The sequence below is a fragment of the Apteryx rowi genome, unplaced genomic scaffold (genome assembly GCF_003343035.1).
Source record: "Apteryx rowi isolate R43461 unplaced genomic scaffold, aptRow1 scaffold_150, whole genome shotgun sequence".
Classification (NCBI taxonomy): Eukaryota; Metazoa; Chordata; class Aves; order Apterygiformes; family Apterygidae; genus Apteryx; species Apteryx rowi.
Window position 1 is genome coordinate 751,181 of NW_020447753.1, and position 13,169 is coordinate 764,349.

Sequence of the window (13,169 nt, forward strand, 5' to 3'; positions counted from 1 at the left end):
CCGCTGGGGCCACCGCTAGGTGGGGATGCAGGACCAGCCGAAACAGCCAGCCTGGGGCCCAAAACTGGGGGGGATTTTTAGCTCCAAGGAACAGCAATAACATGTTGAAGCAGTGCAGCCGAGAAACCTTAAAAAGCTCCGGCATGAAAGCTGGAAAGTAGAGGCACGGAGGGGGGGCTTTGTGAAAATCAGGGTGTCTTGCGAGATTTAGATACTCTCCGGTTAATGTAGCGCCTTATTTTTACGAGGTTTCTGGCCAGGGCTGATCATGTCATTGGCATGAGAAATGAGGCTCAGTGCAGCCACTACAACAAAGTTCAGCTGCTTCTTCCCAAAAAGTAGCCGCAGGCAGTACGATTTACCCTTGGAGAAAGCAGCCCCCAGGTCTGACCCAAACGGAAGTGGTCTCAGCCAAGCCCAGGTGCAAAGCTGTCCCACCAGCCTGTCCCAAAGGTGCCTTTTGGGGCAGCGTCGCCATAAAACGCCCAGCGTGAAGGCAGGGCCCGTTGCGGACGTGGCTGCTGCATGGGCTGGACCAGGAGGCAGAGCGAGGTGGCCTTTCCCCATGTCATAAGCTCTCCCAAGCCCACCTTGGGTCCAAAAGGCGCTGGCCAAGCTCTGATCAGTTTTCAAAAACAGTCCCCTCAGAAGGCTGCGGCACTCCCAGTCCTGAGTCAAATCAGCAATGAAGAAGAAGAGAAATCTCTCCTGGATTTACCTAGGATGAATGATCACAACAGTGATTTTTTTTGAAGAAATGAGCACTAAAATATTCATAAACAAGCTACTGAATCTCCCCTAACCACTGAATTAAATTCAGGGGTTGCTCACGGTCTGACAAATATTCTGCCAGAAGGTCCCCATTATTTTTCACTGTTTGCTGCTTTTCAGATCACTGCTTTCACAAGAACTCAGCAGATTAATAAACTGATCCCACTGCTTAACTAATTGCAAAAAGCAAAAAAGTCATTTGAGTAGGTAAGATGGTCATTACAAAAATATTCACTGGGTTTGGAAAATTGAGGGCCCAGCATTTTTGCCTAGGAACCTCTGAGGGCAGCCCTATGTAGGCCACAAAGTGCCTTGAGTATTTCTTAGAGTCCTCAAGTTTATTCATGTATTATTTCCTCAGTTGGATATTCAGTATATTTTTCCAGCAGGCAAGAAACTGGGACTTCTGTGTATGAGTTTCATCTGCTCAAAATGTGAAAAAATATAGTTCCCCTTAGCACATTCTGGTACAGTAGAAGCAAAGCGTAAAAGAAAAATTCCAAATATGTAGATTTAAAAATAAAAACACAGATCTCTTTTCTCCTTAAAAGGGATTTGAAGAAAAAAATTGGGCTATGGATAGGTCTAGACTTTAATTGTGGAGTTGCCTAAGAAGAATTGTTGGCCTGAGGTCATTTTAATCAGGTTGCTTGTCAGCTTCCAAAATCTCCAAATTAGCTTTCAGCTCCAGGAGAGAAAGATGTTTTTATTTCCTGAAGAATGCAAACAGATTGTTGTGACATGTTCTCAGTCATTATGACAGATCAGATCCCTGCTTTGTGCTGTGAGCCGGGAAAGAAGTCAGCCGCTTCTGTGGCTCCTTCTGAGATTTGGGTATCTCCCAATTTGTCAGAGACAGTGATGGAGTTTATAAAAATCCTTCTGAAAGTGCAGTTTATATGCAAAGACTCTGATAAAAGAGATTGACCTTAATTGGGAAGCAAGTTTCTTTCACATTTTTAACAACCTCCATGCCTTCCTAGCAGTTGGATGAAAGGAAAGTTGTGAAAAGAAACAATCTGTGTTTATGCAGAAGGAACTATCATATCCTGAGCTGTGCAGAAGATGACAAGAAACCAACTCATCCTTTTTAAAAAAGGATTAATTTGCCATTTTCTTACCAAGTTTGTAAAAAGTAAGGCTGTGGGTGGATTCGAAAACAGGCTGAGTACTTTAGTGATATTTAAGGCAGGCTCTGAGTCTATGAGACTCTATACATTGCTGTTGAGCAACTGTCCTGGGGTGGTATCCATTCCAAGATGCCCTCAGCCCATGTATTTTGTGAGTGTAACTCAATCCCTTGGCATTAGCACATCATTATTTACTGCTCCATGTGTCAGTTTTTCATCTGCATCGGCAAATAGCTGTGATGGTACTTACATACTCCAGCAGGGTGGCTTGGGCTCTGTTGATGAAATAGTGAAAAACTACTGTGCAAGAAAGTCACTGAAGTTCCTGCAGACCTACAGGCAGCAAGGACTCATGTGGCAGGCAATGAATTTCAAGGTGATGGCGTTCAAGCACCTGATGAGGATGAGACAGTCCTTGCAGAGAGGCTTGCCAAGCACACAACATGGCTGGAAGTAAATGTGGGTGCACATTAGCTGATACCCGTATCCTTGGATTTTCTTGGTGRGCTACCCCCCCTTCACACTGAGAGTGTGTCCTGACCATGTGCACCACCATTATCAGCATGGGGACAACAGTTAGATATGGAAATAGCACATCACAAGAAGCTTTAATCACAGGGGGAAGAAGAAGCAGGAGGAAAGGGGTGACTTGTTTCCATCTTGACAGACTACCAGTGGGAGAAGCAAGTGCAAATTCATGATAACAGACTGGTAGTGGGATGCAGCTCACCCAGGTAACCCCCAAAAGTTATGTTTCCTCATCTGAACTAGTAACCAGCACTGTCTAGTTTACAGGATGAGGGAAAGAAATAGGTGTCTCCAAATGGCAATTCCTCAGACTTCTAGCTGCTGCCTCTTTCCATTGACTAGTTCAGACTTGGATATCCCATTTTCAGACACCTTGTTCAGGGAAAATGAATCTATACCAGGCTGTCTCCAGTAGTAACCAAGGGCTCCATGCTTCTTGCAGCCAGGAAAGGACATAGGCAGAAATAGGAACCCTCCCCTGAGACCCCAGCACACCACAAATGTACGTCCAGACTAAGAGACGGACCTGAGACCACTTTGCCAAAATAGTGAAGTATGCACCTGTGCAAAAGGCATTTGTGTGTTTGCCATGGAGGAGCCATCTTGATTAGAGGGTGTTATGTCCCTCAGACCTTTAAAACTGGATGGAACAAGACATTGGGGAATATCTTTGTCAGGACTGTCCCATGGTGGCAGGAGAAGAGACGTTCTTTTCCTGTCCCAGCTTTTCCTTTTCTGTGATTCTGCAAGTCAAAAGAAGTCACAACTGTACATCTCTGGGTAGAAGCTGCCGGTTTCTTTCTCCCAAAGGCCTCAGTCTTGACAGCAGAAAAAACTCATCTTCCCTCTGGAACAAGTTTTAGGATTTTTCTCTGGCTCTCTGGCATCAGCTTTTGTGGAACCCAGGGCAACGCAGCAGCGCCACGCAACCCAGATGTCAGCAAACCATTAATCCCAAGGGACAGACCCCTGGGGTGAGATTCCTGCTGAAAGTTCTCCAATTAGGCAGCTTACCTCCTGCTTTGCCTCTGCTTAGCCATTTTGGACCTAACATATTTTATTGTTCAGCCTTCTAGTTGAATTGCCAGGAAGCTCTGGGTATAAGTAACCAGAGATTACTGATTCAACAATAGAGTCTAGCATGTTGGCCTTACTTGATTTTCCTAATAAAGCTGCAAAATAACACTGTTGACTCTTCTTTCATCAGCATCAGCCCCATGAGGCTCTCCCATGCCTCGCCTGGTGATTAGAGCAAAGGACTGGGAACAGAGGTCTTGAGTTCAACCCTTAATGAGCCTCCTGTTCAGTGTGTTTGACTTAGGGCTCTTGACCTCTTTGCACCTCAGCCAACTCAGCTGTAAAACTGGCTAAAGGGTGGACCTTGTGGAAACAAGCTGCTGCGCTCAAGTGGAGCATCAAGTCCAGGTTTCATGGGTAAATACAAAATAAAAATCAACAGCTATTTGAATCTGCAGCAACCCAGCTCTAATGTCACTAGGATGTCAGGCTTTGCCAGTAGAAACAGCATCRGTCTCTGGGGTCCCCTGTTACAATGTCAGAGTAAAACTAAGAGATGTCGCTGTGATTTATATTGCAGTTAAAAAGATGTCACAGACAACTGCACAGACAAGGCAACATAGTTACCTGTCTCCTTGCACTAGAACCTGGGCACATCAGCACCCACAGCACCAAGCAATGCCAGGTGGCACCTGGGTGGCACGAGTMCCATCTGCTTGGGGACACGGTTCCTCTGCTAGTATTTGGCTCCAAGAGCTGGAATGCATGGGGACCCATTTACTCTCTGAGTGGTATATCTCTGAACAGTGGGACAGTCTGCAGCTGGTGCCGTCTCCCAGAAGGCTTTACGTGGAGAAACCCAGCCTGACCATGGCAAGAACAGGAAAGTTCCTGTGCAATCTCTAACTCATTTGAGAGCCCACTCTTCCTCCAAACCTTTCTTAAAATGATAAGCCATATTGGGTCAAGTTGCCAAATTTGCACTGAAGATGGGAACCCAATGTCTTTTTCAACCGCATGTTGCTTTGCCTCCAGGCCAAACTGAAGCTTTCACTCCTGTAGTTGAGGCCTCCACCTTTGAGTATGAGGCAGAGTGGACTGGACTGTGGCTTTCCTCAGGACGAGCAGCAAAGTGGCACTTCTGCACTCCTGGAACCCCTTGTTCCAACCCTTTGCCACGTTGCAGCCATGAAGACACTGGGTCAAACCTCTTAACAGAGGGCCAGTTAGCAGCGAAGTTTTTAAACCTCCCCAGCGCTCTCTTACAGTCTGCTTAGACAAAGTCCAGAAAATGGCCAAGCTGTCCTGTGGCCAGGAGGGCTGTGTGTGCTAAAGAACGCGTCTGCTCAAGGAACATGAGCACTCCCTGCTAGCAGCTCGGGTCCATGATTAGCTGCAGCAGCTGCTTGCACTTGCACCATGTAGTGATACTCTTTGCTCAATAACACATATAAGATGGTGTAAGGAGGAGCCTCTGCCTGGTACACCTTGTTTGTTGTCTAACACCTTCTAGATGTGATGGGRATGCTTAAGACAAGCCCTGCCTTAGCTCTCTAACCCCTGCCCAACACACACAAACTTACTTTTCTTCTCACATGACAGACTGTGGTTTCTTTCAAAGTTTAGGACAACCAGGACATTTTTCCCTTTAAAATAGGACATTGCAAACCAGATTGTGAACTGGTATAAATGAGCCAGCACACCAGAGCTGCAGGGTTGGTGCCTCATGGGTGAAGAAGAGAGAAGCAGTGAAGAAGGAAGAGGCACCATGCCTTTGAATTTCAGTGGTGTGGGGTCAGCCTTGTAAGTGCTGTTCATCACAGAAAGCTTAATAAAATAGAAAAAAAGACTGTTTTCAAACAGAGCAAGAAGAACAGGTGGGATCCATTCCATTTCCCTGCAATGGCAGGGCCACTCCCTCCCATAACATCCCTGCATCGTGTCAAAAAGTCTTTCACCATGAAGCCATGCAAAGATGAGACACCTGAACYAGACAGCTCTGGCTTGGGTGTGGGCAACAGTCCCAGCAATACTCTGGGTATCTCTGCATGATCCTGCATTCCACCATGCAGACATACCTAACCAAGCACTGCCTCGGAAAGGGCCATGGTTGAGAACTGTCCTATAAAGCCTTCTCCATACCAGGTACCTATCAGTTATAACCCCAGCTGCCCTACAAAGTGGCCTTTAGTAACCAGCAGCTCATAGGTCTGGAGGAGAGGTTGGTATGAGGTATCTTCTGGTATTTGCATGGTGTTTCCACGTTACAGTGGGACAGGATCAGTGCTGATGGCTGTGTGTGAGCCCAGACCTTCAGTACAACAGAGATCTCTGGTCTGTTGTAAGGATCCTTCTGCTGAGGATTTTCCTTCCCTTGAGGAAAATATGCTAACCGGCTTTAAATAATTAAACAAATCACATTGCAAGCAAACCCAGGCTGAAATAATTAAATCACATTGCAAGCAAACCAAAGCTGATCTTTAAAATGCATTATCCTAAGGAGTCAAGAGAAATGCTCAGCACTTTACACCTTCCTCTGATCTCTTCACACATTAACTAATTCATCACATGAGCAACCACCCAGCTGCATCTTAACCATAGAGCAAAGGCTATGCCAGTCACCTCTATCTTTAAAACCAGTATTGCCACAGCTGGGGGCCAGGTTTCTTCAGAGCAAACAAGCACAGGCAGTGGGGGGAACAAAGCTCTTTTCATCAGACCAAGCTTGCATGGAGCGCTTCATTCCAACAGAGCCACTTTCTGCTCTCTGTCAGAAAGGGCAGACTTCACTTCAGGCAACACGGCTCCGGGGGCCACCAYAGCCTCCTCCTTGTAGGAGAAGGGAGGCACACTTGGTCACAACCAGGCACGAGTTTGGCCTTCTGTGGGCAGTGAGAAGAAGTCAGCAACCTTGAGCAACTGCTCTCAGCTGCCAAGGCCATGTGTCATTAATACCTTTGAATAGAGGAAGATAGAGGAGTTGTGAGGCAGTTTTCTCCACCTAGCATAATACTGCAGATAATTTATCTAGGCAAGAGTTTCTCCAGATTTCCCCCCCCCCAAAAAAAAAAAAAAACAGCTCCAGAACTGCCTGGAGACAAGCCCTTATGCCTCTGTCAGACTGTGCAAGGGGGCATGAACCTCTTAAGACAGCAACTGCAATTTATGTCAGCAAGAAGAAAACCTTCTTGCCTACAAGGACAGCAGAAAGGCCAAGCCCAGCCTCAGCTCTCACCCCATGTTCCCCACCCTGGAGGCATCACTGGTGTTCTCCCTTGAGCTCACAGGGCCCCTGTGAAGGGCAAAGTCATGCACAGAGGCCACCACTGCCCCTTCYCCAATTAGTCTGGTTTCATGTGGTCATGTTTTCCGCTCCTCAGCTCTCCCCCATGCAGTGCCGTGGCCCCAAATAGCCAGGCTATAAAATGTGAAGCTTAAATTATTTGACGGTCTCCCTTTAATGATTAAGAAATGTCATGGAAATTACTAATTATGGAGCCAAGAAAAAAGCCCCAGGAAATAGGGCTGTATGGGAGACCTCCACGGCAGCTGAGGGCTGTGAGGACCCATGGCAGCCAACTCTTCCCAGCAGCTCCATCAGTGCTGGCAGTGTCCCTACTCCAGCCTTACCCGACAACTGACTTTACAGGCTGCCATTTCTTTCTCTAACCCTTTCTATCCCATGCCATCATCTGGCAGAAGGTCCCTAGTTTTTTTTTCGTGTTATTTCTCAGATATTTTCTCCCCATAGCTGTCCACGCTGGTCAAGCATGAGAACCCGACTGCTCCTGGCTTGTCAAATCCATTTAGCAAAGAAGGTCTCTAGCAAAGAAGATTTGGCCCTAACAAGGCCAAAATAATAACAATGATAGTAAAAATAACAACAATTCTTGTTACACTAAGCCAATGCATTGCTAATAGCTGAGTTTTCACAATTAGAGAAGCAACAACAAGCAAGAATTATAATGCTCTTTCCCCCTACCCACCAGCACCCTCCCAACACTTCCTTCTCACCTTATGGCCATCAGGAGAAAAGGCATAATCTCTAGGTTTCTAGTAACAAAGCCTGATAAAGCTTGATTTTGTACAGAAAGCCATGGAGGGAGGCAGGGAGTGCCTGGCATTAATGCTTGTACTTGGTCTATCCCTACCCTAGCCTTTACCTCTAGGTCAAATATTTATCCAAGTGTTGACTCCCATTTCCAGTTGAGCTATGGCATTGTCTGCCACATTTTCCAGCAAGAATGTCCCCATTTTCTCCATGGTGTCCCCCTGTAAGCACAAATTTCCTTGCAAGTATCTGCAAAGGTACCTCATCATCTCCCTTCAGACGTTTCTGTAGCTCCTTGGCTATATGGCATGCAAGAAATACAACTCTGATAAAGCGGATAAGCTCCCCTCCTGTCCAAGAGTAGTCACCTCTCTCTGTGTCTCTCACTTCAGGCCAGGTTTGTCGGCTGACAAACCTTTGGAAGAGGGACTGTCTCTTCTGTGGTTGTACGGTACAATTCAGTCCAGAGTTGGGACGAGGGCTCCCACACAGCAGGGAGCATAGACAGCATCCATGGGGTGGCAAGTCTTCTCAGACAGTGTGAAGGTGTAGCCCTGCTCTCATATACACAAGAGCTGCTTTGGCAACAGGATTAAAATTTGCCAAAAAGTTGTCTCTAATTTTGAATGACTGAATTTTTGCTGTCCAATTTCACATGCAAAGGGTGCAATTTTGAGAAGTCCTCAGAGGGAATATAGCTCTCACAGCTGTCAGTGGGGAACATAGGTGCCCAGGACCAGATAAATGGACATGTTGTGTCCTCCAAAGGACTGTCATGGTCATTTCTGAGAGCAAGAAGTCTCAACAGAGGTGATGTAAAGTGGCAAAAAAATTCAGCTGAGCACTAAAATATAGTAGGGGTCATGGTTGTACCATGTTCTTGATTGGTCCTTTTTCCCTCCCAGGTTTAGTTTCTTAATATCTGGCATGAGGGAGGGTCTTTTGGAAGAAACTTTAAACAGGAATTTGAAATAGGCAGGGGAAAAGTATTATAGATTAGATCAAAAAATCCCAATATAAGAGGCTGAATGAAAGAACAGAGCATAGGTGAACAGGGATTAAACTTGATGGAGTCAACCCGCACAAATGGCTCACAAAGGTAATGAAAGCAAAAAAAAATGTTTAAAGTGTTTTCAGAATGGTGAGTAAAATATACATTTCAGGAGATTGTATTTGTGAAAAACACTGTGGTGCTGCAAACGCCTCCAGGACAATCTCATCTGAAATATTCTTTTAAGTCAGGTCATGAAATTATTAGTTGAACAGTACATAGATCGAAAAAAGAAATATAGTTGATTCATGGGTGCTTTTGGGTGAGAAAAAGAGCCAGGCTTAGCCTATGCTACAAAACAAAAAGAAACTTAGCAGATTTCTCATCAAAGTGTAAAAAAGCCTGTGGGAAAGAAACAGATTGATGCTACTAAGTTGTTTGAGATAATAACTACTTCCAAAGCACAAAGCCATGGTTTGAGGTTAAGAAAGAAGGTAGCCTATGAGCAATTTACACAGAATAGCTACAAAAGAGACCACACTGTTAAAGGCAGGAATGAAAGCATGTGATGACAGCTAGTTATTTTATTTTACTTCTTTAATTTAAGGAAAACAGAAGGCACAGCTATGAGCTAAATTTGGAAGAATACGGTGAAGACATATGGATAGACRTGATTCAGCCCTGGGTAAAAACAAATCAGCCTTTAGTGTCTTGGGGTGAGGAAGAGCAAACCATGATGGGCCATATGTCCTTATCCTAACACAGCAGAGAAGAGGAAGGGTTCAGGCTGGGAGAGGTCCTGCACCAAGCGCATTTTCAGGCCATCCTTTAAAGCAGGGTCAGCTCAGCTGTGTGGTGTGGGTCTGCTGGGGATGCACCCCAAGGAGAGCAAACAGAGCAGCACTTCTTCTCCAGAGAGTGGTATCACAGCAAAGGACGTGGCAGCACCTTCCAGGGAAAATTTCCCAACTGACCAGTAAAAACAGGTTTCGATGTTGGAAATTTCCTTGTGTTGCCCCCAGCAGCCTGGATAAAGAAGGGAGCATGGCATTGGCACACCCCACACGCAGGGCAGGGTGGAGAGGAGGAAACGCAAGCCTCTGAGAGGCACCGTAATGTAAAGGAGAGATGAGAGGTACGGTCTTGTACATACCTGTTGTTCCATCATTTGGTCTCACTGCAAGCAAGAATCCTTAAATTTTCTCAAAATCCTCAGGGTTAAATATACAAGCCAAGATTTTCTTTCTGTTTTTCTATATTTCCTCTTTTCCCTAGAAGACATCACTTATTTTGAAGAGTGGGACCCAAATTAGCACTAGGTTACAGTCATGCTAGTGCAAACCATGGAAGAGTGGTGCAGTGAATAGGTTCTGAACAGTCTCAGTATCTCTCAGATATTTCTGTTCAGGCCRTTGTGGAGTTCAAATAACTATTTGGGACACTTAGAAAATAAAGATAAAATGTATAAGGAACCACAACAGACTTACTGAAAGGCAGGATGCATTCAGCACACAGCATCACCAAATAGTTCTCCTTTTTAATATTTCCATTTCTTCTTCCAAACTTTTTCAGAGGTCTGAAAATAATGAGAAAATGTGCTTCCTTGAGACAAGCCAGTACTATCAGCTAAGCAACCTCACATTCATTGTAGCACTCTAAGTACTCTGGAATGCTTTTCAGCCCRGAGGATAATAGTATTAGACGACCAGAAAGACTGTCCTGTAAAAGACTGTTGTTATGATTTCCAGTCTCAGAAGTTGGCTTAATCCAGCTGAGCACACACATGCTATTTAGAGAGAAGACTGAGTTCAGACACTAGTATTATCATCATCTTTATTGCAAATGAAGAATTCACTCGGTGAAAGGCAAGTCACGTTTTTGTCCGAAGCCCTGCAAACACTGGCTGTTACACTCGTCCTTTCGCTCTGCAGCGAGTGTCTGGAGCTGCTGAATGGGGAGCTATTTGTACTGATTTGCATCCGTCTAAACCCCTGCTCTCTCTGTTGTCACCTAATCAATCAAATGGCAAAACATGTGCTCCCCACACCCTTCAAGGAAAAAATATATATGCACACGCATAAGGTAAAGCATGAACACAGGGTTTAACTAGAGGTAGTAAGCTGCAAACTGTGCTACAGGAATATTTTTTTTCTTCTGGCTGCCTGAAATTTCACGCTGCTCTTCCTCTGTCTATGCCTGTGGGATGAAATAAAAAGAGTCAATGTTGCTCTGAGCAGCAGAAAAATCTTGATTTGTCCCTTGTATGAGAAAAATATGGTCAGAGGATTATTCAGGGGATTTGCACCTAGAATGGAGGAGGAAATGCTGAGTTTTGGCAGTACGTGAAGGASCGGTTCCCCCCACAGCCCTCAGTATGCAGAGGGACCAGAGGAGCCAGCAGTGGGGAGAAAGCACCCAGCTGTCAGCCACAGCTGTACCAGTAACTAAAATGGGACCACTCTCTGAGGCCAACTGGCACAGCACCGCTCACCCGCATGCAGCTCAACGCCCCCGTGGATGCGCCAGCTCCCAAACCACAGCTGGCCATTGCTTGGGGGCGCACGACTCTGCCGAAGCCAAAAGCCTACCGGGAACACCAGGGGCCAGCGCTTGCCTGAGCGGTTTATGAGTACAGACAAAGCCATCCGATCTCATCTTCTGCTTTCTCAAGTGGTTATATGGCAGGCCAGGCTCCTTTTTAGCAAATGCTGCCCTCACGGCACCTAGAGCAAAGATACCTCCTCTAATATCCAGCACARGTGTATTTATTGCACCCGAATGTGCTTGTACTGATATTATCTTTAATAATTCTCCTCCTTGACACTGCACTCATGTCTGCTCTCAGCCTTCATCTCGCTAGCCCACATAATGCAAGCTCTTCTCCATCTCCCTGTGCATAACAGAGATGCCCCGTTCACTTTGCCGTCCCACGAACTTTGCATCCCCTCCTGAAGGAGTCATCCTGCCTTCATGCGGATGGCAGAAATGCGCACAGCTGCTCCTGCCACCCCGAACACTGGGAATCGGCCTCAGATGAGGCCTATGAACCTAATCCCAGTGAACTGCAGCACTTCCTGGGGAAAGTGCCCCCTCCCCAACATGTTATTACGTGGGAGATGAACATAGGGGCCTTAAAATAAATCTTGTCTTTTTAAAGCAGAGATGCTAAATGAAGGTTTGAGATGAAAGGCTGGGTTTCTCACATTTTGCCAAGATAGACATATCCATTCACAAGACTTCGGTGTAACAAAATACTCTGCTAATGAAGAGGATCATAATCTTATTATTAAACCCAACCTACAACAGGATGTCATTCAAGAGAAGGCTAGAATATGCCCTAGTTTAGAAAGTTGCACAGTATGCTTCACTTTTGATTTAATGAGCTGTGATTTTGGTTATTTTCAGTGGCATCTATGCCCGTTAATTTTTGTTTAAGATCTGATTGTTAATGACAGGAATTGACAGGAAGGATGAATTTGGGTTTAAGAAAAGAAAATTTGTGTCTCTAGGATTTGTTCACTAACCATATGGCAGCAAGGTGGCCATCAGGACCTGAGTTTTCTTTGATTTTGCGTTGTTCGATAACGTTTTATAATCTACTGGTCATGTCAGTGACAGGCTTTGACAAAATAAGAAATGACAAAGATTTTTGCATTTTTGGAGCAGGGTGCAGAGGAGAGCTAAGTGTAGGACACCAACTGCAGGGGCCAGATCTGCCTCTTGGGTCACACAGAGCTCCTATGAGCCTCCATGGGAAGAGCAGTCCTGGATTCATGCCCGGCCTCTGCTGTCAAGAGCCCAGAAAGTTTAAGACATTGCATTAGAGGGTGTGCAGTCCCCTGTGTCAGACAGTGAGGAATTTAATAGTGTGGACATGGGCAGCCCAGCTGCTGGCTGGCCTCAGTGGCAGAGATCAGCCCCAGGCAGGTTCATCAATACTGCTGCAGTCTTGTGCTACCAAGGTCCCTCCGGCAGCAGCGAATGTGTTAGTGAGAGCTCCCAGTCCCACCAGGGAGAAACCTCTGCTCTAGCCTCAAATATAGAGATGGGTTTAACCACAAGAAAGCAAGAAGGATGAACTAAGCAAGCTCCTCACAGGTCTTTTAATACCACCGGCAACAACAGCACATACTTTATCCATCTTCCTGTCTTTTGTGTGGCCAGAGCAAGATGGGCAAATAAGAACAATAAAGCCAGGGGAAAGTTATGCCTGCATGGAAATTAAATTCCTCCTGATTGAGCCATCGACCAGAAGCACCAAAGCAGATGATTTGGGTACAAACATGGTGCAAAACACCAAAACCTCAACAAACATCAACAACTTCCTCTCGGCCTTGGGGTGTCAGAAGGACCTGTGTGGCCAGCTTGAATTTCCAGATCTGGACTCACATAATATGGTGTGTAATGTATTTTGAAAGCTTTTTCAAACATTTCAGGAGGTACAATCCTACCCTTAGGAACACAGGAAGAGAGGCTACTGCAGATGTGCATCACTTCACACAACACCACAGACATAGACCTGTTAGATAAGCAGAAAGGAGAAGAGTGGGACAGAGAAACACAAACCAAGATGCATACTTGCAGAGCCAGTTAACTCAGGCCCTGCTCAGGAATGAAATGGGGCCCCACATGCAGCAGTGCACCAGCGCTGGTCCCTCACATCTCCCCACTTTAACAGCCT